Genomic DNA, 23,384 nt, shown 5'->3' with positions numbered 1-23,384 from the left:
AACGAAAATGTAGAAGAAGTTAAAGCAGTTTCTTCAGCAAGTTCTCCAGGACAAGACTATGCTTTGTTTCCATGTAGAAAACAATCTTGCATTCCCAAGAAAGTTTCTTCCTGCACATAATGCTCCATCTGTCCAGTGGGCTCCTGAGTATTTTTCTCACTGTTCATTTTTGTAGCCTGCTCTGGCCCGTTCTATTCCATCTGTCTTTCAATTATCTGGTACTTTTAAAGGCTTCTTTCATGTTTGGTTCCCTTCCAGGAATTTTCTCTTTCCCATAGCACTCTAAACTAGTTTTGTGGTCTTAATTGCTTAATTACTTTCATAAGAAGGAAGCATAACAAGAATTTATAATCACTCATATTTAAATAGATACTTTATTATTTTGATAATTTATGCCCTGTCAGATTATTACCTTTTATTATTCCGTCTTCAAGTTTTCTACATCTTTCAGGACAGAAATATAACTTCTCTATTCATTTTAATGCTATAGATTACATTGAAATCTTGGCTATGACACTTATGTAATTCTTCTCTAGACTTTGTAATGATTGATTTTCTAATTATTCTTGCACAAAATGAGTTTAAGGACAAATTCTCCATATTCAAAACAAGTATTTTAGGGGGGAAAAAACTATCACAAAAATTGCCAGAATTACTTTGACTGCAGTCATTTTTTTAGTTAAAATCAGCATATTATTAAAATAATAACAGTCACATCCTTTAATTTGATTTACACATATAGATGTTCAGTAAAACATTTTTTAAAAAAGCAGAAAGCACACAAAAGCGAAAAGAGAAAACCAGAAAACCTCATATATAGCTTGTGCTGTCATCATGGATGATAACAAATTTTAAACATTCATATTCATAGTTTCTATCCACAAGAGATATTTATACAGAGGTGAGCTGTTAGGAATCACTTTGTTGATATGACTAAAAAATGGAGACCAAATGTGAATAAAATTAAAGAATTCCAAGACCTAGCATATAGCTGCTATGTTAAATTTACAGCTGATGTTGTTTCCTAAATATTAAATATAACTGATAAAATAAATAAATAAATAAATATCCTTGTACCTTAGTTTTCTAGTGCCTCATGCATACCACTGACATTTGATTATACTTAGTCTAATCCTTCCCTTTCTCTTTCCACTTTTCCAAATTTGAGGGGAATCTCTATAGTTCAGGTCATTGTTTTAAATTTGAGTATCAAGACATTTCCCAGCCTGTGGAAATGTTATGATGGATCCATGTAACTCTACCTACATTACCACTACACTACACTACCACAGACTAGAGAAACTCTAACCCCCCACTTTCCCTTCAGAAAACCCTCTCCCTTAGAGGAGAGCATCAAGGTTCAGGAGCATTTGACAAGCTGGAACAATGGACAGAAATCAGCAAGATGAATTTCAATAATCTCAAGACAAGCTGATGAACTTTTTTTTTTTAATCGTATGGTGTAGCAGTTTGGTGTTCATGCTCCTTTTCTTACTGGGAAATGCTTGTGAGGTCCAGCAGCCAGATGTGTAGACTATTTAGCCGTGACAAGTCACATTGCCTGGGGTGCACCATGAGGAGGCTAGTCTACATTGCACTAAGTTGGGCTGAGAGAGAGGGACTGGCCCAAGGTCACCCAGCCAGCTTTCATGCCTAAGGCGGGACTAGAACTCACAGACTCCTGGTTTCTAGCCCAGCACCTTACCCACTAGACCTTTCTTAGCTTTCTTAGCTGATGAACTGAAACTCCATAGGGAGTAAAATTATGATTTTCCCCTATCTTTCTATACAAGCGTCCCAATTATAGAAAGACCTTGACTCGCCACATATTGCTCACAAGAACTAAGAAAGGTAAATATTTTTCCTGTATCCAGCCATCTTTTGCCTCTTTTGTGGAGATAAGATCAAAATATTTACAAACCCATCTGCCACTGTAGCATTTTTACAGGTTCTGGACTTATCTGAAGAGTAACAGCTCTATTTCTCTCTTATCTTCTTCATTTCCTTTCTTTTCCTTTTTTCCCCCTGTACTATATGAGTTTAGCAATGACTTTCTTAAATTTATATTCCCAGGGGGTGAGGGGAAGTGGGTAGAAAATAACCTGAGCCAAACTGGAGGTTGACATTTGAGTCTTTTTTGAAATGCTAATACAATGGGAAGACATCTTTTTTGTCTATTCTTTATAATTTTCTTTTAACACAGATCCACATTTATTATCCAAATCTTTTTTCCTCATATATTTGCTATCAGGTATGCTTATTACAATACAAGACACCTCTAATGCTGAGAAACTGACCCTCATATTTTGTTTACAAGGTGGACTTCCGGTGGGGGATTGGCATCTTGAGCCACGTCTCCATGATCTCTGTGGTAGGCTAGTCAGCGCAGATGGTTTTTCATGCTCAGGCAGGTCTCCTTAGAGCCCAGAAGTGTTCTCTGGATTAAGGAGAACCCTAGGAATCATCCCATGTGTTCTCCAGATGGCTGGTGGCAGCCAGAAGACCACAAAATGGTGTTTTGTAATCAACTAGTTAGCAAGCAGTTGGGAGGCAGGGTTGCCATCTTTTCCTAAGCTGTACTGAAGCCAAAAATGGACTCTAAAGCTGTCCACCAGATTTCTAAAACACCATTTTTTAAAAATTTGTTATTAAGGAGAGGCTTTTTGCAACAAAGAAATGTGGAACCCCTTGGTGATTTTCATTATTTTTGGAATTTATTAATTTGGAAATTTGGCTTTTTTAAAATTTAAATTGTATTGTTGGGATTTAAAGATTTTTCCCTGTTCATTTTAATTTTTTTAAAGTTTTAAGGATTATAAAAGATTTAGCTACTTCGTTGACTCTGTGGAGCTGAATTTTTATCTATCTGCTTTCACTTTCCCATGAGAATTGCTTTTGTTTACTCTCACTTTTATCTTTATGAAATATTTCCTGTTTAAAGGATTTTCCCTGCCTAATGCATTCTTAAGGCACTAGAGGGCGCCATACCGCTCTGTGGAGGGACATGGAGGCTATCAAAGCTATCTTTAATGAACTTTATCTCAAGGTTATCCATACCTTGGACCATCTATCAGAACTTGTGGAATCTAAAGTCTACCAACAGACCAAAGAAGTTAACAAGGGTGAAAATTATTTTGAGAATAACGTTCCTGCCTTGAAGAAGAAAATTAGGATTAATGTTTTAAAGCCAAAAAGTGAAGGGAGGAAAATTGATTTATGGAATGTTAACCCTAATTTTGAAGAAGGAAAGGCTTTGGATGTAAAGGGAGTGGAAAGGCTGCATTCCTGGAGCACTGAGATCGAAGACAAGATCTAAGCTTCAAGGGATGGAAGGGTTTTGAAGATGACTTGGACTTCACAAAGCAGGTTGCTAAATTTGAGACTTGTAAGGAGAAAGCCTGGTTTGTAATACTGAAATATGTAAATGCCTTGGTTGCTTTTCAAGTGGAATAATTGTTTAATTATGGTTATTAGGATGGTCTTTTAAAGGTTTAGACAGATGTTTTCACTTTGGGGATCATGAATCTATTTTGGGTAAAAGGAAATTAATACGGTTATTGTTTAAATATGTAATGGTAATAAGATATAATGTTCAACTATATAAATACTTTGGGTAATTATATAAAGATGTTTATTAGGATGTTTTTTCAGGGTTTTGATAGATGCTTTTGCTCTGTTTTGAATAATATTAATCATATCTAGATAGGTTTATCCTTTTTTGTGTGTTATTTTAACAGGTAGAGAGGAGTAAAATTGTAGTGAAGAAGGATAATATTTGATTATTTGTGCATAGGTGAAAAAGTATGTTGTAAAAGGTTTTTTATATTTTTTTAAGAAGGAAAAATAGTTAAGAGGAAAACGTTATATTGAGAATGGAAATGTTTTATTGAAATAATGTTTATTTTAGTTTAAATTAGAGTAAGAGATTGATAATGAGTTATGCATATCTTTGTTGTAGAAAGTCAAAGTCACTATGTAGTATTTTTCTTGGTATTTCCACACTTTAGTTTTCTTTTTTCTTTTCGTATTCTTTATTTCATTCTTTGTAGTTTTTATGTATATGTTGATAAAATTTAATAAAGCTTTAATAAAAATATTTTGTCTACAAGGAACTATGTATGGTACTTAGAGAAATCAGCTGGAACATCAAAGACTTAGATAAGAAGAAAAGAAGGGACAAATTTGTAACAAGTTGGAAAAATTACAACCAGATATGATAATGTTGCAAGAAATATATGTTCTGCTTAGTGAATGGCCTTTTTTTTTTACTTAAGATCTGGATTGGACAAACCAAATAAAGCATCTGGGGTAGCTATTAAGTTTAACAGCAGACTTAAAATGGATGTGGAATATGAACATTGCTTTGGTGAAGGACACTTGATTTTTTTTAATAGTAAAGATAGCTACTATCACTATTGCTTTGATTAACTTTTATGGTCCCATGAAGAGCATTCCTGAAATGTTCCATAACTGTTTCTCTAAAACAGGGTTCTTAAACTTTTTGTTATATGGACCCCTTTGAGAGTCTGGTGAAACCTACGGACCCCATTTAAATGCATAAAATAAAATGCATAGACTTCATTTCTATCAAATTCCTTATTACAGGTCCCTGACCCAGACTAAATAAAGCTTACTAAATAAAATATACAGAGTAGAGCTATAAAATAGAACATACAAAATAAAATAAGGCATACAAGATAAAAATACACAATCATGCTTGCACTATTTTGTTAGCAGCAATATATGGATTTTACAAGGTGCAAAAACAAGGGGTACAATGGCAAGAGTTACCTTGGGCTCCTTATCTGCTAATAAAAATTGCACATAAAATTCTTCAGTCCATTCTGGCAATAGAGTTAGAAGATGTGTGAAGAGCTCTTCATAAATGTCTTGATAGAACTGACAATATAACAAGCATGAGTTCATTTTCAATATTACCCTCTTTAGAAGGGCAGAACCTTTATGCATATGGAATTTTATGAAATTTTCACCCAGCTCTGCTAATGGTATAATACTGAACTGCAGGAATGTAAATGCTTGCTGAAATTTATTGTTTGAAATTTCATTTAGGTACAATGCTGCTTTGAAGTGTGCACTGCTATGGCCCAACTGCGCCCTAAGTGAGAGTTTACTATATTCTGACTGTAATTCTACATCAAGGACCCTTTGCTTAAGCTCCACCATTGCCTGATCTTGTCCCTTGGGACGGTATTTCTAAGAAAACCAATTATGTTCAAATACAGTTACCAAAACATTTAAAGAAAAACATATATGCAATGTAGTAATATATGTGTTTATTAATCTCTTAAATTAACAAGACTCTTTAATTTTTTTAGGGTATAATAATTATAGATAGTGAGAGTTATTGAAGTTAACAAACATTTTTGGTGTCTAGAGGTCATAAATCACTTTGTTTCCTACATACATCACTGAATGAAAAACTACATTTTAGTTAGAGGTTATTGAAAATAAAGTTGTAATCCTTTTCCCGTCCAAAGGCACAGGACCCTGAAATCCCCCAAGTGGTCTGTGGACCCCATGTTAAATACCCTTGCTAAACTAGGTAGATAGGTTATTTATTCTGGTCAATGAAACACATTACTGTTCTAAACTATATGCTGCAAACTATAAATATGTAATCAGGCTTGAAATTATAACCTAAATCAAGGTTTTCAGTTAGGTAGAAGCGCTTCTCAAACTTGGAAGGTGTTCTCTCTCTCTCACACACATAAATTTAAGTTAATTAATATTTTGCATTTTTTAAGCTCAAACTGTCCAGAGTATAATTTTTTCTTACATGCACATCAAAATAATTTCAGACTAGATTATTTTTTGTTTCATGGATCTAGTTATTGATTCCTCAGTAAGGCCCAGTGCACTCTCAGACCACGCTCCAGTGACTTAGAAAAATTTAATAATCTTAAACCAACCAGTTTATGATGCTACTTAAGGACTTCCGTCTTAAGAAATTGCTTTTTTGTGGGATATATTACAAGTGAAATCTGCTCTTTTTTTAAAAAAAAAAGTGTGGGGCTCAACTAATATGTGAACTCTCTGGGATACACTTAAAGCATCATTTGGGGATCCACTATTACTTTTGCCTCAGCCGTAAAGAATGTTCAAACTATCAAACAGTGGCACTCATTTCACATGCCAGTAAGGTAATGCTCAAGATCCTGCAAGGTAGACTTCAGCAATTCATGGAGCGAGAATTGCCAGATGCACAAGCTGGGTTTAGAAAAGGCAGAGGAACTAGGGACCAAATTGCCAATATCCGATGGACAATGGAAAAAACCAGGGAGTTTCAGAAAAACATCTATTTCTGTTTTATTGACTATTCTAAAGCCTTTGACTGTGTGGACCATAACAGACTGTGGCAAGTTCTTAGCGGTATGGGGATACCAAGTCATCTTGTATGCCTCCTGAAGAATCTGTATAACGACCAAGTAGCAACGGTAAAAACAGACCACAGAACAACGGACTGGTTTAAGATTGGGAAAGGAGTATGGCAGGGTTGTATACTCTCACCCTACTTATTCAACTTGTACACAGAACACACCATGCGACGTGCTGGGCTTGAAGAATCCAAGGCTGGGGTTAAAATTGCTGGAAGAAACATTAACAATCTTAGATATGCAGATGATACCATTTTGATGGCTGAAAGCGAGGAGGAACTGAGGAGCCTTATGATGGTGAAAGAAGAAAGTGCAAAAGCTGGGTTGCAGTTAAACCTCAGAAAAACCAAGATTATGGCAACCAGCTTGATTGATAACTGGCAAATAGAGGGAGAAAACATAGAGGCAGTGACAGAGTCTATATTTCTAGGCACAAAGATTACTGCAGACGCTGACTGCAGCCAGGAAATCAGAAGATGTTTAATTCTTGGGAGGAGAGCAATGACAAATCTGAATAAAATAGTTAAGAGCAGAGACATCATGCTGACAACAAAGGTCCACATAGTTAAAGCAATAGTATTCCCCGGAGTAACATATGGCTGTGAGAGCTGGACCATAAGGAAGGCTGAGAGAAGGAAGATAAATGCTTTTGAACTGTGGTGTTGGAGGAAAATTCTGAGAGTGCCTTGGACTGCAAGAAGATCCAACCAGTCCATCCTCCAGGAAATAAAGCCAGACTGCTCACTTGAGGGAATGATATTAAAGGCCAAACTGAAATACTTTGGCCACATAATGAGAAGACAGGACACCCTGGAGAAGATGCTGATGCTAGGGAGAGTGGAAGGCAAAAGGAAGAGGGGCCGACCAAGGGCAAGATGGATGGATGATATTCTAGAGGTGACGGACTCATCCCTGGGGGAGCTGGGGGTGCTGACGGCCGACAGGAAGCTCTGGCGTGGGCTGGTCCATGAAGTCACGAAGAGTTGGAAGCGAATGAACAAATAAACAACAACAAAAAGAGACAGAGACTGTAATCTTATACAGTTAGAAAAGAAGGTTGAATTTTCACTTCTGCTACATGCTCAAACTCCACTGGTGAATCCTATCAAGCTTTTATAGTAAGACAACTGAAATGGGGCTTTTACACTCAGAACAATTTAAATACTGTTTGAAATGTATTCACCAGAAAGATTAGGAATTAGGAAAGAAAGCTGGGAAGTTATTGGCTTATTATTTGAAACAAGAAAAACAATTACATTTTATATCTAGAATTCAGACCAATGCTGTACAGTTCTTACTGAGACAGAATCTAGTAGTCATCAATTTTATGATTGTTTTACTCAGTTATGCTGACTAGGGACTCCAGTAACTGAACAGCACATCATCTGCTTCCTGGGACATACTGAAATGGAAAAGATTTCTCAGAAAGAAAAAAATAAATTGGCAGAACCAGTGACATTAAAGAAATCACAGGGATATAGCAATCCATGAAACTGGGGAAAGCCCCCAGACCAGTACAGTACAGTATAGAACATTTACAGACTTACTGACACCTATATTGTTGGAAGTGTCCTGTTCAGACTATGCAACCAGGCAGAGTAATATCAAAAATACTCTTTATTAATAACTATTTACAATAAATAAGTACTTGATAAATGAAGACTTGGGTTCAGCGAGCCCAACTGGGCCACAACAAGGCAGCAGAAAAGGACTTCTGACTGGAACTGTAGGCTGTATGAGACTGGAATGCAATGTGCTGCTGAAGCTGAAGGCAACAGGTCTTGAACTGGAACAATACTGAAGCTGCTCTGGTGCTGGATCGTTGGATAGCTGGAAGCTTGCGTTGGACTGGAAGCAGCAACTGGAACCTCGAAGCAGGACTGGGAACTGGGAACAAGGCTGGACTTGACTAGAAACTCTGGATTGGGTTGAAGACTTGAAGCAGACTGGAACTTGGAGCAAGGCTAGACTTGGTTGAGAGCCCTAGACTAGGCTGGACTCTCTGGACTGGAGACTTGGAGTAAGGCTGGGAACTTGGAACAAGAGTTCCCAGCCTTGGGCTGGGCTGGATTCCAGTTCTAGAACAAGATAGGTGTGAAATCCCTGGACATGGCTGAGCACACAAAGCACGGTTGGATGTAGCTGAAGGCACACAGTGGCACTGGAGTTTCAAGATACAAAGAAGCCACTTGGATGATTGTGGGGTTTCAAGACTGCAAGCAAAACTGAGACTGCTGGGCTTGGCAAGCAAAGGATCCTCAATGGCGGCAGAAGCAGGATTCAAGTCCTCTTCAGAGCAGAGCAAAGGCGCTGATTCCTCTTCGGCGACAGACGCTGTCTCCGATGCAGGTAAGGACTCTTCTGTGGATGCTGGAGGCTTGGAGGATCGGTTGTCTCCAGCAGCTTGCTCTTCACATGGCTGCCTTTTATCCTGATCCTTGGCACACTTGGACCCTCCTGCAGCCAGTCAGGCTGCCTTTTCCTTCATGTCCTTTTCAGCCTGTCGTTGGTGCACGCTGATTGGTGGATTCAAATCCTTCCCCAGATCTTGGCCAATCAGTGCTTTGGACTCTTCCCATGCTGCTGACTCATCCTGGAGTTTCGTTTTCCCAGTTTCAGCCCGGTAAGTTTCCAATTCCCCCTCTGACTCAGAAAGAGTTTCACTTTCCGCATCAGAGGCAGGCTTGGCTCTGACAGGAAGTCCAGAATCAATCATTTAATCTTTCTATATTTTCTTTATAGTTCTCTCTCTCTCTCACACACACAACACACATATATTTTATAGTAATATTAAAGCCCTAGAAAGGCCCAAGATATGCAAGCCATCAACATCTCTGCTTAATGCGGATGCTAAATATTAACTACAACATTAGGAAGGAGTCCACAAAATGTAATACCATAATTCATCTATCAGTCTGTATTTATAAAAATTAGACAAGCATCTGACAATAATTGTATGGTGATTGATATTATGGGCATTGCTGCAGATAAATTGGAATCAGCGGTTTTAATTTCATTTGATACTCTAATGATCTAGATTGAATTTATGAAGTGTGGTCTAAGAAGATACGGATTTCCACCATCTTTTGTTAATTGGATTGCAATTTGGTGTTTTCATCCAGGATACCCCTTAGTTTTCAGTTAACTCTTGAACCATTGGCTTTTTCCCTTAGGCCTTCTCAAGATATTAAAGGTGTGGTGGTGGCACTTAGTACTGAATATAAATTGTTGTAATATGTTTATGATAGTTTGGCTACCCTTACTGGTGCAATGCCTTTACCAAAGTTTGTTGTAGTAATACACAATATGTATCAATATTCATATAAGCCACAATATGGTTTATATTCTAGTTATATCATTAACTGGAATAAGTCTGATTTGTTCCTTTTGGGATCTGCTGTATCTGCAGATTACTATAAGAGATTAGGATTTACAATTTGAACAGACTCTGGGTTTATGTCTTTCTCAAAATATATCATAATACATTGAATGAAATGTATAAATGTATAGATGCAATTTCAGTAGATATAATTCAATGGTTAAAACAAGTTATTTTAATAACGATATTTTTTGGGAAAGAGACTTTATGATTTTTGCCCTTCTGGGCCCATTTGGAGAGCAAGTGTGTTTGCTATCTATTTTTAAAAAGTTCTTGTGTTCTAAAAATGAGAGGATGACACAATATGCTGATATATGGCCTAGATATAATTATAAGATTAAGGATTGAATTAATTTTGTATAGTTATCCATAGTTATTATATGGATGGTTTGTCTGTCACATTTAGTGTATTTTAATCATTACAATGGTTTCCTTTCTCACTGTATAATCACTGTATAATCACTGTATTTCTTTTTTCTTTGTTGGTGATGTGTTGATGATGTAGGGTTTTTAAAAATAAAAACCAAGGACAAATGCAATATACTTCATTTGCACAGAAAAATCAAGGCATGAATGTAGGAAAGAAGAGATCATAATGGGTAGCAATACATGCAAAAAAGGCCTGGGTCCTTAGAGAAACAAAAGCCAACAATGTGAGGTAGATGCAAAAAAACAAACAAACAATTCTAGGCTGCCTCAATAGAAATACAGTGTCAAAATTAAGAGAAATCATCGTTCCACTCAATTCTACAATGGTCATACCACATGTACAGTAGAATATTGTGTCCAGTTCTGGGCACTACACTGAGAAACTCAAGCATGTCCAGATAAGAGTACCCAAGATGATAAGAGACCTGGAAGGAGAAACTTACCAAGAAAGTTGGAGGCATTTGGCATTATTTATTTTATTTATATCCCACTGCAATCCAGTTGAGGACTCTGAGAAGTTCACACTTACACATATAAATTAAAACATCCATGGTAAAGGGAAAAAATAAAATAAAACGTAGTGGAAAAACAATAGCAAAATGCATATTTAGTTTGGGAAAGAGAAGACTGGAAAGACGTTATAACTGTCTTCAAGTAACTAAAAGGCTTTTATAAAGACGATGGGGCACAGTTGGACAAAGATATTCCAGAAGACAGAACCAGAAAAATGGGTTTAAATTACAAGGAAGTTGATTTTGGAAAAACAGCCTACCCATAAGAACTTTTTAACAATGGAACAGATCGCCTTAGGAGGTAGTGGATACTCATTTACCGGAAGTGCTTCAACAGAGGCTAGATGGCTATCTGTGAGAATGCAGCAATAATGGATTCCTGCACTGTGCAGGTGATTAGTTCAGATTATCTGCAAGACCTTTTCCAATCCTTACATTCTGTGATTCCATGAAAACCTAACATGGTATCTTTGCTTACACATAGGGCCAAAAAATGTGGGATGCATCTCCTACATTTAAATCTTCTTCACTCCTTGCCAGAAAACTCAACGTTTTTTCAAAATTTAAAAGAAAAGTGTCTTTCCCTATATTTAGTTTCAACTTTGTTTAGTATTATAGCAACAGGGCTCAGCCCCAAAGGTGAAAGTTGGAGGTGTAAACCCTCCTCTCCCAGAAACCACCTGGATTTACACATTGTGGACCAACTTTTCTGTCTTGATGTAGTGGCTTACTGCTTCCTAACCTATCTTCCAGGTGGGTGTTTTACCCGGCATCTGTCTCCCTAACCCCATAATGTAAAATAGATACATATCCCACAGCAGGGCCACCTTGCTGGCAAATTAAAAAGAGAAAAAAAATGGAAATAATGAAAAAAATGTAATTGTGCCTCTGCAGTTTTAAAAGGTGTGGTTAAGTAATCAGCCCCCCTCCTGTGACAGATGGATCACTCTCATAATATATAAAATAAATTAACTTTATTAAAAAGAAACATGGAAAAGAGAAAAGGTAGAAATTTCTTTTTAACACCAAAAATCACTGGGAAAACAAGCAACATTATTCACATGATATTCAATGAGATACAGTTTTCTCAGTTTTTTTTTCCCCAGTCGTACTTGGAATTAAACTGATTCAAACCTTATATCTCAGAACAGTCTGGTGAAATCAGGTTGTTTTCACAGTTAGCAAATGGAACCTTTCTTCTTGCTGCTGCTGCTATTATTACTATTATTATCAGCCAAAAGACCTGAATGAGAATAGCAGTTATTATACATTCTGATTAATCAGAGTGGGCCCTATCAGCACTGTAATATTTTATAATAGCATCAAATTGTTCAACTTGCGTTTCAGGTTTCCATTTTTTTCCAACTGTTAAACAATGGGCTATTAGCATTCTTTTGGCAGCACTATTTGTTACAGGATAGGGATAATAGAGCTGATAAACCAGCCTGGAATCCTGCTGCACTTGATTCAGCAGTACTGAGTAATTATCTTTCCTGGTAAACCAGCCTCCCATTAGATTTTCATATGAAACTTCTGCCCAGCTTTTGTTTCCAACACAGTCCTCTTAATTACCTGTTACCCTGGATATAAGCCTGACACTTGCTAAGCCTGGTGATTTTTCCCCACAGTTTGTCTGCATTATCCTCAATTTTAAACTTCATTTCCCTTATTTTTGGACTGTATCCTCAGTCCAGAAAGGTATAATTTATTCCAATGAAACTATCACTTCAAAAAAAGTTATTTCCTGACATTCTCCATGGTGAGAGAACCATACCATACAAATGTGATCTAGAACAGTAATTTAGTTCAGAAGAGATGCAGCAAAGGTAATTCTAACACACCTTTATTATTTGTATAAATAACTCAAGGCGGCGAACATACCGAATCCTCCTTCCTCCTCCTATTTTTCCCACAGCAACAACCCTGAGAGGTGGGTTGGGCTGAGAGAGAGGGACAGGCCCAAGGTCACCCAGCTGGCTTTCATGCCTAAGGCAGGACTAGAACTCTCAGTCTCCTGGATTTTATCCTGTTGCCTTAACCACTAGACCAAAGTGGCAAATTCTCCCAAGATCTGTTGGATTCAGAAAAGGAAATTTCTTACACATAAATCCTTTTTCTCTTTCCTTCTCCAGCAAATTAATTCCAAAAGGCATAGTGATCAATGCATTACTGAACCAATTTTTGTTTGCCGAAACAGTGTGGATAATGGGGTGTGTGTGTGGATTCCTTAATATAATCACTTATTTTGCCCAACATTGAATCAGGATGCTGTGTTGATTTAAGAACTAATGCCTCCTTCTTGGTACAAACAGAAGGCTGAACATGCCAAAATGTGTGCATGCTTTAAAAATCTAAACATTAAGTTTTAAACAACCTGGTAATTTATCAATTACCATAGAGAGGAAAGGAAGATGTTGCATAAACAACAGAAAAGCTGTAGCCAAAAGGTAGTGAAGAGGCAACAGTTTTCATCTTGCCAAGTGGATAATTACACAGTTGTGAAGCAATTTCAATAACAGCTCTGCTCTGAAATTCAGATGCTGACAACTAACAAATATAGGCAATGCATTACCATCCTGAGATGTATCTTGCTTTGTTTATCTGGACTAGTGGGCAGATGTCAATGAAGCTTAGGTATTGGTTGGTTCAAAACTAACCAATCTCTCTGCAGTTGTTTTCCTCTGCTACCTGAGCAACATGAGTCCAGAGTTTCTGGAGTCAGGCAGCATATCATTTAATAAATTATGATGATGATGATGTCTGCTAATAAACTTATCTATTCACTCATCGACCCCCGATCCCTCCTTTCCATGTCTTTGGAAAAGGCTGGTGAAGCAAGTGTGCCAAGACTGTGTGAATTGGCAGCCTCCCTCCACAGAAAGATAGCAAAAGCTGGTGGTTCACCTCCTCTCTGTATCTTATGAGCCATCTGTTTGGACCTAAACACTTTGGACCTCACCCAATGGAAGGTCTGTCTCCAGAAAGAAAGAAGCATTTGCAGTTGTCTGAATCTTTGAAAGATTCCCCAAATAGATTTCTTTGCAGGCAAAACTCCTTCCTTTCTTTTTCATTAAGCATTGTAACCCACTTGGGCTAAAAGTCCGTGGAGTACAGAAGAGGTTTTCTCCTGAACAGCTATTGATTGCAAGAGGTCTGTCTTGAGAGTTGCCAATTGCCCACTTCCAGAGTAAGAAGCAGCCTACTTCCAGAGAATGAGTGAACAGGGGGTGCTAAATGGGAATTTAAGGTGGAGTTCACCAATTTTCTTTTTAAGTCCAGAGTTTGTACTTTGCTGGTGTGAGAACCTGAGAAAGGAATAATAGAAGCCTTTCCATTGGTGAGGTTCTAAGAAGAAAAAGCAAAGATGGAAGGACATTACTCACTCACTCTCTCTCTCTCTCTCCCCCTCCCTTTCTTTCTCTTTTGGGCTTTCTGCCTGAAGATTATTGTTGTTGTTTATGGGTTTATTTTTATGGTTAAAAAAAAAGGAAATCAAGTACTGTAATAAAAGAATTATAGGAAGAAAAACAATAACTGTTCAAAGAAACCTTAAGGCCAGGTTCAAATGCAACACGTTCCAGGGCAATCAGAACTGAACAGAATTTGGCTACTGTCATGGAAATACCAATGGACCAATCCATTAATAGAAAATATGCAACCTCTTCTACAGGCCAGCCCAAGCATTTATGAGGAGGGGGCTCTTCACTGGGGCACCTGATGGAATAGAAAGAACAGTGCAACAACACATGAGCTTCATCCAAGCATGGACATAACACTTGGAAAATGAAATATTGCTTTAACTTCCATTCAACACTCTAGAGGCTATGATACTAAACCTTGCTGGAGATGAGCTGTCCTGCGTGGAGCAGATAGGATATTTGAAAAGTATTTAGGCATAGAGAAGAGTCTCTAAAAAAGGCTTCCTTGTTGTTTTTCACTGGGATCAGATCCTCTGCATCTCATTTGCCACTCTGGAATTGTACAAAACAATTCTGTGATTCAGATTTCATCCTGAAATGATGACAGGATGCCAGTCAGGGAGAGGATCTGAGATTAGGGCTAAGGGACCTAATCTCTAGAGAATGCTCACAACATTGTCCTGGAGGTGATTGAACACCTGCGCCTAAAAAGATTCTGGAATATATCTGCAAGCTTGTAGCAGTCCTTGAGGGAAAAAATGGAAGAACTGGATCAGTGAGTGGGCACACTTGGTAAGAAAGGATGAGAGTGTATCAGTTCAAAGAAAGGAGACTGTGGAAGCCACCCCAATCAGGAAGGCTAGTCAAGGAACAAACACAGTGAATAATAGTAAAGAGTAAAAACAAGAGACAGAAGTTGTTCTGCACCACTGGAACTCAGAAACAATTTCAGGCCTTGCACGTGAAATAGGCTTTGAACTGTCAGTGGAAGAAAAGAAATCAGTGCAGAAGGGAGACGGGATGGTGGATCCCTGCAGGGCAGACAGGATGCAAATGTGTTCTGTAAAAATGCAAAGAGAAAATCATAATAGCTGCTGATTCATTATAAGGAATTGAAATAAACATATGTTCACCAGACCAATGGTTCATGAAATCCTTTTGTGAGGAGCAAAAGCCAAGGATGTGACAGAACGACTTTCAAGACATCAGATCCATGACAGTTATACCTTTCTGCTGATACATGGGGCAATTGATGCTGCAGAGAACAACTACAGCCTAAATGGCCCCAACTCATTCTATGATTTCAGCATATCCATCTTTGTATGCTTAACATTTTCCATGGGGAAAAAAAGGGCCCAGCTATTTACTGGAGCTAATTTCTGATTCATGCAGTTAAAAACTGAGACGTTGACGCAGGGACTGAGAAATACATGCACTGTATTGTTGAATTGTTCCAGATAGAGATAATACAATAGCACCTATTTCTTTTTTATGTTGCTTTGGTTGCCTGTAGGGCTTGACAGTAAACACAAAAGCAAAAATGCTTTACCAGCATCTTGGAAGAAAGATCTAAGACCTTTTCTCACATGTACCTAACCACAGCACAAACATGCTGTACTCTCTCTGTTGTATTCTCATGACATTGTATTCATCTTGATCTCAGCCAATGAGTCAGAAAGGTTTAAGTTGCCCTTAGCTGTACTGGTGTTATAATAGAGTTTTCCCCCTGAAGTTGACAACATCCAACAGCAGCTGCCATATGTGTAAAACCTGTTTTGCTGTTCCACCTGTTACATCAGAGGCAAAGTAAGGTGATTAGCAAAGGGTGGAACTAAAAAAGTGCTTATTGGCATGTAAGATTGACATGGCCAAATCCCCTTCTGGTGTCTGGTTAGCCACCATTCTGTTATTTCTCTAAGGAGTTGGATATACCACTGCTATGCCAGTGATCTATGAATAGCAGTAGAGTGCTCAGCCAGCAGTTTTCTAAGTGCCTCAAATCAGTGACCCTGCAGCAAGGCTGTAACAAGAAAACAGTAGAAGGTTGTAACAATGGGATGGTGTTAATACTGAAATAGGACTGACCTGTTCCCATTTCCTCCCATACAGAGCATGGAAGAATTTGGAAGGCAGCATATATATAAAGTAAGGCAATTGACACCCTAAATAAAAATGTTGCTTGCAGCTCAGCTCCCTTTATGACTGTGTTCTTCTTTTTAAAGCTTTTTTCAATAAAGATTATGACAGAATGAGGATATAGGAAGGTATTTAGCTATGATGGGCAGAATCCTGCAGCAAGACCCACCCCATTCTTGCTGTAGTTCCATATTTTTCCTGCCAGCTAGTGATGTGTAGAAGGGGATGATTTTCAAAGCCCAAGGTATCAACCTATTGCTTTGCTTTTCAGGCACTGAACATACAAAATCAGGGCAGTGCTATTTAGTGGTAAGTTTAATGGATGTAGTAGAGGGAAGATAAGGATCACCAATAGAACCTTCAGATTTCTCACTGGTAGAGCGTCTACCAGTAATAGTACTATGGATTCAGCAATGGGGAAAAGCCCAAAGACCCAAAGTGAAAACCTCAAATCTAAGTATGATTACTTAGACCAAAATTTATTTAATCCAGACTCACTAAAGCTGCTGTGCTCCATCCAGATTGGCCTTTGGCTCACCTAAATGAGAAGGGGAAATGGAAGAGGCTCATTTAAGTTACTAGCAGCGCCGATGTACAACTGTCTAAAATACTCCTCCCAGGCTTGAATTAGTACTTGATTGAATTAGTTTCTGCCAGGTCTCTTGCCAATCTTTTCCTTTTTCTTTTTGAAGGGCCTTTAAATTCCGTAGGAAAATAGCTGGTCCCCAGAAGAAAAATGTTTACTCTTTCTATACATTGTATGATATGATCTTTTCAGCTATGCACAGTCCTGATCAAACCATTTTTTGTGTTTTACATCCCATTTACTGGAGTGTTGCTTTGTTTCTTTGACAAAGGCAGATTTCAGATTAACAATTAACAGATCATACAAGTCTTAGTTTTTGAGACTTCTAAGGTTTCTGGGGCTGCCAGTCATTTAGCAACTGGTTTTGCACTGCTTTCATTCCATTTAATTTGTATTTCTGTGTCTTTATTTTCCAGCAGTGGGGCATAGGCCACTTCTGTTCTGATTCCCAGAGTGGTGTCATAATTAGTATTAGGGGGTGGTGATTGCTTTCTAAATGTGAACCAACCTCCATCCATGGGAGAGGCTCAGCGGTGCTATGTTGATGCAGATGGTGGTTGCAAATTAGGCTTGTCATGGCAGTCCCACCCAAGGGCTGTGCATAACCTGCAAAAGAATGCCCTTTTTCTTTCTGGCCTGTTTTCCCATTATCTCCCCACATCAGCTCCATCTTTTGCTTAAAAAAGGAGAAAAGATGCAGTTATTTCATATGTATACAAAAGGAAGTCCCTGTAGAAGGTCTTATATCAAGTTACAATCCAGTTCTTCCTTTCTTCCTCTTTCCATGCCTTTGATTTCCAGCCTCAGCAAATGAAAACTGATTGGCACAGCAGTTTCTCTGCAAAGATCTAGCTCACTCTGTGCTCAGGCACATTACACAAGGCAATATAATGTGTTTGTGGCTGTTTGGTAGGATTCAAACCCAGTCTTAAAGCTCTTACATTCAGAATACTTAGACAAGCTAAATCCCCTGAATGTTTTAAAAAAATGGCTTGAACAACTAGCCAAATGAGGAAGGACAAAAATAGTCCACCCAGGTCATTTTTTTCTTTTCTACTTGATGGGAAAAGAAATAATGCCACCTCAAGCTGTAAAAAGAATAAATAGAATGAGAAACAAAAGAATTGGTTGCCACCCATGGTCAGCTACTTCATTTTGCTTCGTGGCAAAGGCAGGCTGATTCTAGCCACCTCAAAGGACAGATGATGTATCTCATTCACTCAACATAGAGAAGCTGCATTTCTTGCAGTTGGGTAGCGGATGTATTGGATACATTCAAACATCATGCTAAGCCAGAATGTGTTTGCTTGGATTTGGTTTAATATGTTGGGTAAATCTGATCATGGTTTCTAAACTGTTTAAGTGTGTCCCATGTCAGGATAAAGTATGGTTTAACCAGGGCCACAACTAGGGTCTGTGTCACCCGGGGCAAACATGGATTCCACGCCCATTTTGGCTCCCCACCAGCGCAGCACCAGGGGCACATGCCCTGGTTGCCCCCACCTAGTTGCGGCCCTGGGTTTAACTATTGTTTGTTAAATACATCACAATTGTCTAGGACACTGTTTCTCAACCTTAGCAACTTTAAGATATGTGGACTTCAACTCCCAGAATTCCCCAGCCAACCAGTTGCTAAGGTTGAGAAACACTGGTCTAGGATCACTAAACACCAAGCCAAAATCCAGGGTTTACGAACCACGGTGGCTGAGTTCATGCAGTGTAGTAAGCACGCCAACTTCAAACCAACCACGTAATGCTTAGCATGACATGTAACCCCAGCTATCTGTACTTAGTTTAGGTTTGATTTAGTATGCTATATAAGACCAGCCAACTGTGGCTGATTCAACAAACCACACCTCAGCATAATGTGAGAATCAAGCTGTTGAGAGGCTTCAAGCTAGTTTTACAGACTGTGTAAAACTCTAGGAACACCAGAAAAACAATAGCCTAGAGAGCCTCTTTGCTGGGCAGAAAGGTTTAGGTATTATGATTTAAGATGAACTTGCAGCTGACAGGCTAAAAATTCAACTAGGAATGCTCATCCATTGTGAATCCCCCCCTCTTTCATTTGCTGGGGAAAAATCAATGCTGTTTAGGCCCCAGCTCTGACACATCATTAGCTACACTTTTATACACTTATTGGCATGCTGAAGCACAGCACACAAATGACCTTTTGAAAATAACCCATACCTGTGGTGAACTTGTTTTGGCTCACTTAGTAAGCAAGGCACAGTTACCTATAGATTTTTTGGCTACTTCATTAGCAGCAACATCTGTTATTCAGGATTGTCGCTCCACACCTCTGTTTTTCACAAGTTGTAATTCCCCACACATTTATGCAGGTAGTGAATGTATACTCTTGAATTTAAAGCAGATGATGTAACCAACTGAAACAAATTTTAATGCAGGTCAATTTCTGGTTTCATGTTTGTGTACAAGCATTGTGAGAAACCAGATTCCTTCTAAAGGCAAGTAGAGCTGGTTGTTTGCTTAAGCTTTTACTACAGAGATTTGCAACCAAACATTTGCTGGTTTGTTACACTTTAAGACTTAGATATGAGTTCACTCCTGCAGCTCAGGCCCAAGTACTCCTGCAGCTCAGCTATTTGCCAATTATGTCAGTCATATATTCCTCCTGGTCTTCTTCAGTTCCCGAAGACCATTTTTTCCTCCAGCCATTCTGGCAACCTCCTATTTCTTACACTTCGCTGCTTTTCTTCCTCTAGTTATTTGAAGAAGGCTGGGTCACAGAATATATGGTTTAAAATTCCAGTAATAGCTTCCTGTAATATACTAAGCCAAAAGCAAACAATATCACATTATATCTTATTGCAGTGTATGAATAAAAATATAATCATGATTAGATCTGAGTCCTTGGGGGATTTAGGAGATTGAGTCTTCTTGGCTTTCTTCTCTCCTGGGACCTGCTGACTGATGCTGCACTTCTTATAAATCCCTCCAAAGACAAAATTAAGCCTACTGGTTGGAAAGATTTCCCTGCTGCAGCTTCTTCTCTCCTCGATAGACAAAGCAGTATACCCGGTGAGCCTTCAATCCCTTACTTAACGCAAGGCATATGGGAAATCTGCTGCTTTTCTTGGCCTCTTAATAAAGCAGAAAGGGAATGTCATACCTAAACTAAACCCAACTAAAGCAGTAGCACTGCTGCAGGGCTGGACCTGTCATTAGGCAGACTCAGACAACCACCTTAGGTAGCAGATGCTAGGGTAGGTGAGGGGAGGAGTAACGATGGCAGTGTTGGCCAACTGAGGTTGCATTTGCCATACCTATTAATCCATAGCTTACTTTAACATGATTGCACATGGCCAGGCTATTAATTCAGCAGTGCAGTGAACTACAAACTACCCAATCAGATATAGCTTTGCAAGTTGTACAAACCAAGCTAGAGAGTGGATTCATGCATCAAACTAAGTGATGGCTTTCCTAACCATAGTCTGTTGAACAAATCATAATTTGCTAGGTTTGCACAATACATTAAACCATAAACTGTGATTTATAAACCACAATGGTTGGGTTAGCAAAACAGTAAGACAAAAGCAAACCAACTGTGTTATGGCTTAGTACAATGTGCGAGTGTCAGAGTGGTGATAGTTACATGACTTGTCCTAAGATGCCTAAACTTCTCTGATGCTTTCAAATATATTGAGGGATATGCTTTTATGTCAGTGTTGAGCCATGATTCAACTACTAATCTAGCCAGCTTCTTACTGAGATAGGAAGGAGCTATTTTGTCTTGTGCTTAAGAAATTGTTTTGACCAGCTTTCAGTCTGAAGCCTCTGAGGGCCAGCGTCATTCCCCCCCCCCCATTGGAGTCAATGGTTCAGGAAATGGGAATCCACAAAGAAACTTCAAATGCAGCAATAAGTGTGGGGATTCAGTTTTGATAATTCAGTTTTCATCTCCTTGCATGAAAAATATTGATCCATTCAAATACTTTGGATTGGGGCCACTCTATCCAGAACTTCTATATAGTGGGTGGGCTATAAATATTTAAATATGTGTGGGGTTTGAGCCAATTGACCCCACCTTAAAAATACTCTGAACCAGCTCTGCAAAATAAGTACTGTGCAACTGAAGTTAATTTCAGAGTAACAACAACTGCTTAAAAAGTTGGTATTTGTGATGGTAGCCAGAATCACAATCTTTGTGGCTATAAGTGGAAGAGAAAAAAAACGGTTTTGAATCAGTCATCTGAGAATCAAAAATTTTAATATAAACAGGTTTGGCACAAATAAAATAGGACAGTTTTCCTGTTCATTGTTTTACATATAGGTTATATTTAAAATGTCTACAATACTTAAAAAGAATGAAAGTACAGCAATATACTTTTGTTAAAGAAATGAATCTTATAATAGGATTATTATTGACAAAAACTTTCTAAAAGGTTTGTTGTTCAAAGAATGTTTTTTTTTTTATTACAATTAACCCAGAAAAAAATTCAAGATTTGGGTCATCTATCCTTCTGTGTACATATGAAATATGTAAGGCTTAATCTATGCAATATTAAGGTGCAATCCTTTGTAAGTTTACCAGGGGTGAACCTTCATTGAACACAGCTGGATTTACTGTATACAGTAGCTGATACATATGCACAAAATTGCAAAGTGAGTTGGCATCTCCAAACATGCCATAAATAGTCAGCCTTGTTGGATACAGTGGGACTTACTTCTCAGTGATTAAGCTTATGCAGTGCGCTAAGTTAAATATGTTTGTCTCATTTGTGATTCTGTGTGTTTTGTTAACATCACTGGTGTGGTTAGCTCAAGATTCAGTATGTTTCAAGATTAGACAACTGTCTTAATTTACTAAACTGTGGTTAAGTTAATCATGGATACAGTGTTGTATGAACACAGCCTTTAGCATGTGTGGGATTGCACTGTAAAGTGCACATCCAAATGCAGTCAGTACTAATTGGGGCAATTAGCATCAGCCCATGGAGTCCTCTGCAGTGCCATGTATGAGCAGGGAGAAGTTCTTAGATAATGGCTGCCTTCACACCTTCTACTAAGCCAGGTCTGCTTACCATACTCTGTTGAATAAGTCACAGTTGACTGCAATGGCACTACAAAGTGAACCATAAACTATCCACGATGGCTGGGTTCACCTAAGATAGTAAACTAAAATAAATCACATTCTGATTTAGTGGGATCTCTGAATCTAGTCAATTACTGAGCTTACCCAGCAAGCAAAGCCATTATTTGTTGTACATGGTTTGGGCTTATTCTGCTTGGTGAACCCCATCATTGCAGTTTGTAAATCATGGCATATGTGCTAGCATATGTTTACCCAACCACCTGGGATCTATTCAACAAACCATTATTAATAAAATTGTGGCATAGAATGATGTGTGAATCCAATTCTTGGCAAATGCTCAGATGGCTCCTTGAAAATGCTAATATGGAAAGTGTTACATAGAAGGAAGACTATGTTTGGAAGTTAAACTATCATTTAAAACTTATGATTATCTTTTAAACTACTGCTAAAACTGCACAAATTACTGTGCTGCTTCTGAACCTGAATATGTGGCTTAAATTGTGCATTTCTCTATATACTCTGCCGAAGAAGAGAACATGAAAGAGGCAACTGCCACAAACTGAGATCCAAATACATCAGGACCCACAGCCTTCCTTCCTGAGTGAGATTTATAGTAGCAGCTATTATTTCTTCCCTCACTTTATTACTGAAAATTATAGATTTAATATACATTAATCTTCCACTAGCATGACAAAACAAAACTGACACTGCCATAAATCTCCCAAATGAGTGAAGATTGTCTGAAGCTTAACCTGGACTGTAATAAAAAATGGCTTCAGGGTTAGTGGAATTCGTTAAGTCACTCTTGTTGAAGCTGTGCATACTGTGATCCTTTACATGCCTACTGAGAAGTAAGTTTGCCTTTTGGTTCAAGAGGACTTACCATGGGATAAGCATATAGACTCATTTTATTCCTCTATAATAGATTTTTTTCTTGATGAGCTTTTAATTATTAAATATAAGTTTTTATACTCTGGTTTACAAAATTAGCATCACTGGGATATATCTGGATTGTTTTAGAAAACAGGCTAAACAATTTATACTGATTTCCGATGACGGGGACAACCTGCAATATTAATGTTGGATTTACATTCTTCTCAATTATTAGACTTAGTCTAACTTATTTTCAGCCACAACAGGCTTGGAAACTTTAACATTTCTGGTGATGTAAATAATATAGCAGCTATGGGAAAGTGGGACCACAGTGTTGGGATGGAGAAGAGTAATTCTCTCTTTCTCCTACAAGCTGGACAAAAATTACCTCTCCACAGTTAATTGCATGAATGCAATTAATATTTATTAATATTAATATTTTAAATTTTGGTCACCGCCCATCTCCCCCAAGGGGGACTCTGGGTGGTTTACAACACAATAACAAATTAAAACCATAAAACATAAATTACAATATAAATATCATTATAAATAAATAAATATACGATCCTTGTGGCAAAAAGCTCTCATTCAATAGAGGG

Source organism: Candoia aspera, chromosome 4, assembly GCF_035149785.1.
Source record: "Candoia aspera isolate rCanAsp1 chromosome 4, rCanAsp1.hap2, whole genome shotgun sequence".
NCBI lineage: Eukaryota > Metazoa > Chordata > Lepidosauria > Squamata > Boidae > Candoia > Candoia aspera.
The sequence above is the reverse complement of the archived record's forward strand: the minus strand, read 5'-3'. Positions refer to the sequence as shown.